Source organism: Sapajus apella, unplaced genomic scaffold (genome assembly GCF_009761245.1).
Source record: "Sapajus apella isolate SASKATOON/1434 unplaced genomic scaffold, GSC_monkey_1.0 scaffold20, whole genome shotgun sequence".
NCBI classification, from domain to species: domain Eukaryota; kingdom Metazoa; phylum Chordata; class Mammalia; order Primates; family Cebidae; genus Sapajus; species Sapajus apella.
Window position 1 is genome coordinate 1,728,306 of NW_022436960.1, and position 4,805 is coordinate 1,733,110.

A 4,805-nucleotide genomic window follows, 5' to 3' on the forward strand; every position below is an offset into this window, starting at 1 on the left:
ATCACTGTGTCCTGTTGTCACTGTGTCCTGTTGTCACTGTGTCCTATTATCACTGTGTCCTGTTATCACTGTGTCCTGTTGACACTGTGTCCTGTCCTGTTGTCACTGTGTCCTGTTGTCACTGTGTCCTGTCCTGTTATCACTGTGTCCTGTTGTCACTGTGTCCTGTTGTCACTGTGTCCTGTCCTATTATCACTGTGTCCTGTTGTCACTGTGTCCTGTGTCCCATTGTCACTGTGTTTTGTGTCCTGTTGTCACTGTGTCCTGTGTCTTGTTGTCAGTGTCCCATTGTCACTGTGTCCTGTGTCCCATTGTCATTGTGTCTTGTTGTCACTGTGTCCTGTGTCCCGTTGTCACTGTGTCCTGTGTCCAGTTGTCACTGTGTCCCATTGTCACTGTGTCCTGTTGTCACTGTGTCCTGTGTCTTGTTGTCACTGTGTCCTATTTTCGCTGTGTCCCATTGTCACTGTATCCTTTTGCCACTCTGTCCTGTGTAAGCTACTGCCTGGCCTCTGTGAGTCTCTCAATACCTTAGCCTTGAGCTTCTTGAGGGAGTGCTTCCTGTCTGTGGAAGTTTCTGAGGGGACAGGCACACACCTGAAGAGTCACTCCAGAACAGAACCAGGGAGGAGAGGGCCGCTGGGAGAGGCATTCGTAGAAACAGAGAGAGATGGGACTTGAAACATCCCGGAGACTGCTGTGCCTAGATCTGTGTTTGGACTATTCAGTTGTTAAGCTTAGAGCCTCCTCTCTCCTCCCATCCCCCTCCCCTTTCCTCCCATCCACCTCCCCTCTCCTCCCCTCCTCTCCTCCTCCCCTCTTCTCTCCTCCCTCCCCTCCCCTCCCCACCCCTTCCTCTTTCTTTCCGTCTCCTCCCCTTCCCTCTCCTCCCTTTTCCTCTATTCTCCTTTTTTTTTGAGACAGGGTCTCACTGCCACCCAGGCTGGAGCACAGTGGCACTACCTTGGTTCTAGCCTCAACCTCCCAGGCTCAAGCAATCCTCCCACTTCAGCCTCCTGAGTCGCTGAGACTGCAGGCATGTGCCAGCACATCAAGCTATTTTTTGGTATTTTTTTGTACAGACAGGGATTTTACCATATTGCCAAGGCTGGTCTCAAACTCCCAAGGCCAAGGGCTCTGCCCTCCTTGGCCTCCCAGAGTGCTGGGATTAGAGGTGTGAGCTACCATGCCTGGCTAGAAATTTTCCCGTGATTAAAGTGGTTTAATTTGGGCTTATGTCATTTGCAACCAAATGACTTAATAGATAAAGCTCTGGGTGGCATTTTCTTCTGCTCAGGTTGCCATAAGAAGTGCCACAGACTGGATGGCTTAAAGAGCAGAAATTTGTTTCTCACAGTTCTGGAGGCTGGAAGTCCACAGCAAGGTGCCCGTGAGGCTGGTTTCCGGGGAGGCCTCTCCCCCTGGCCTGTGGGTAGGACACCTTCTCACGGTGTCCTTGCATGGCCTCCACACTTAGAGAGGGGGCGGTCTCTGGTGTCTCTCCTCTCCTTATAAGGACACCAACCCTATCGGGGTGAGTCCCCACCCCATGGCCTCATAACCTCAGTTACCTCCCTAGTGGTCCTGTCTTCAGCTGTGGTCGCATTGGAGGACAGGGCTTCAGCATGGGAATTTCTTGGGGACCGTTCAGTCTGTAACAGGTTGAATCATGTCTGCCAAAATCCACGTGTTGAATCCTAACTCCCAGCATCTCAGAATGTGAACTTTGGGAGCAGGGTCATTTAGATGTGTTTAAGTGAAGATGTGGTCGTTAGGGGGTATCCTAGGCCACCTGACATGTGTCTTTATCCAAAAGGGGACATCATTTGGACACAGACACGCACACAGGGAGAGGGCCACGTGTGGTCTGGAGTTCTGCTGCCCCGAGCCAGGGAGCCAGCAGCCGCTCTGAGGGAGGCCAGGAGCAGTCCTCCCTAGCGCCCGAGGGAGCAGGGCCCTGCCTGCACCGTGCTCTCAGACTTCTGGCCTCCAGAACTGCGAAGGGGTCATGTCCAGTCCAAGCCATGATATTAGTCAGCCAGGGCTGCTCTAACGAATGCCACCAACCGCGGGGCTTAAGCCACAGAACCGTGTCCCGACCCTGCTCTGGAGGCCGAAAGTCTGAGAGGAAGGCGCCGCGCAGCCGGTTCTCGGGAGGCCTCTCTCCTGGGTCTGCAGGCGGCCGCCTGCTCACCGCGCCGCACAGCCTGGACTTTTATGCACTCACACCTCCCTCGTGTCTCTTTGTGTGTCTGAGCCCCCCACTTTTTTTAGGACGTCAGCCAGGTTGGATGAGGGCCAGCCTAAGGGACTCATTTGAACTCAGTCACCTCTTTAAAGACCCAGGCTCCAAATACAGCCACAGTCTGAGGTGCTGGGGATTAGGGCTTCAACACAGGAATTGGGGGTGGGAGTGACTAGGGGACACAGCCGGCAAGCTTTGTTACAAGCTCAGGAACTCTACAGCGTCTCGAGGATTTGCCTCCATGGGGCTGACCCCTCGGGCCGGCTCTGTGCAGTCCCAGGGTGGTCTCCTCTGCTCTAATACAGACCCTCAGAGCGGTGGCCTGGCCTGTGACCCCTGGTGCTGCAGCCCCTCCCATCCTTCCCATGCCTTTGCACGCCCTGCCCTCATTAATGTCTCCCCAGCTTCGGGTTCCCAGGCGCCTCCTGCACTGTGCCCTCGGGATAACTGCACGTGTCCATTCTAAATAACGACGCATTCATTGGGTGTCTAGGGATCTGCCCTGGCAGTGCCCATGGTCTAAAAAGGAAGTCAGACAATTAAAGACAGCAGGTCGCGAGATAATTACAGCTGGGCACTGTCTGGGGCAGACACTTCCCTTCACAAGCCCCCGTCCTGCAGCCAGCAGGGGCGCCTTTTGCTTGTTGGCACAGAGACTCCTTGCAGGCCAACCAAAGAGGGGGCACAGGGTGGGCATTCTGGGAGCTCAGGGTGGTTCCACTGAGGAGTGAACATTAAGCTAGGTATTAGCTAAACTCTCCTGTTGAGATGCTGCCCAGGTGGTATCAGGCAGCAGGGGGCTCCAACATGGGAATTTAGGCAGGCGCAGCGGTGGGAGAGCCGAGAGGTGCGGAGATGGGTCAGGGGCCCCGGAGAGTGCAAGGGAGAAACACGCCTAGGCATGAGCAGAGGCAGCCGTGGTGGGAACGAGAGGTTGACATGGGTGCCAGAAGAGTGGAGAGCTGATGTCCTGCAGGGGTGCCTGGGGCAGGAAGCTACCCCCGGCAGGCCTGCTGAGGGGCTGGGATGGGTAAGGTTAGTGCCCGCGTCAGCGGTTCCACTGCAGTCTGTGTCAATTCAAAATTCTGTGCCCGCAGAAGAGAGCGAGCCTCAGAATCTTCAACACTGCAGCCATCTGGCATTCCCTGGTTGCCATCCTGACTTGGGGTGTGGCAGGCAGGGGCATTGCTCAGGCCCAGCGGACAGACCTCAATGAGTTCTCACCAGCGTGACTGTCCACGTTGCCTCCCACGGCCCCTCACTGGCCACGTCCTGTTCCATACTCATGTCCCTGACCCCAGGATATGGTTTGGATCTGTGTCTCTGCCCAAATCTCATGTGGAGTTGCAATCCCCAGTGCTGGAGATAGGCCTGGTGGGGGGCAGCTTTGCCAGGCCTTGAGGTCATCACCTGGTCAGCCATGTGACTTATTAATCCCCAAGGCGGCTCTTGGCTTGGCATGGGGTGAATGTCCACAGGTCCCAGATGAGCGAAGAGCCAAGGCTGGAGTGGAGCTGCCCCTGCAGAGAGCCAGGTGCCAGAGTGCAGTCCGTTCTCACACTGCGGTACAGAAATGCCCAGCCTGGGTAACTGGTAAAGAAAGGAGGTGTCATTGGCTTATGGTTCCCAGGCTGAACAGACAGCATGGCAGCTTCTGCCTCTGGGGACGCCCCAGGGAGCTTTGACTTATGGGGGAAGGCGAAGTGGGAGCACCAAGGGGGGTGCCGTTAAACCATGAGACACCGCCCCATGATCCAACCGCCTCCCACCATGCCCCACCTCCAGCACTGGAGTTTGCAACTGCAGCATCCCCAGCTCTCTCCAGGCCTTCCCAGACCAACCCTTGAAGACCTGGAAGACAGAAATAGAAGCCCCGAAGCTTCCACTCACCTCCCTGCAATACCTGGGCCGCCGGCCTCCCTCCGTAGCATCACACACGTTTAACTCATCAACCCAAGAGTGACATCAAGATCCTCTTCACCGCTTGTGCATGCCTGAGGGGAGGGCACATACAACTCAGACGATCCAAGCACTGGCACCGAAGGCTCAGAATCCTCTGGACCAGCTCCGCCCAACAAAAATTCTTAGTGACCACATTTCAAAAGTTAAATGAAAAAGGTGACATTGATTTCAGCAATATATTTAATGTCATCCAAAATATGCTCAAAACATTATCATCTCAAAATGCCATCAAAATAAAACTTAATATTGTGCCTTCATCCTTTTTTCCTACTAAATCTTTTTTTTTTTTTTTAAACATTGAGAACAGAGGCTCACTCTGTAACCCAGGCTGGAGCGCAGTGGCACGATCATAGCTCACTGAAGCCTCCACCTCACATGCTCAAGGTATCCTCCCATCTCAGCCTCCTGAGTAGCTGGGACTACAGGTGCCAGCACCATGCCTGGTTAATTTTAAAAAATTTTCTGTAGAGACAAGGTCTCGCTATGTTTATTTTATTTTTTTATTAAAAAATATTTTTATTGCATTTTAGGTTTTGGGGTACATGTGAAGAACATGCAAGATTGTTGCGTAGGTACACACATGGCAGCGTGATTTGCT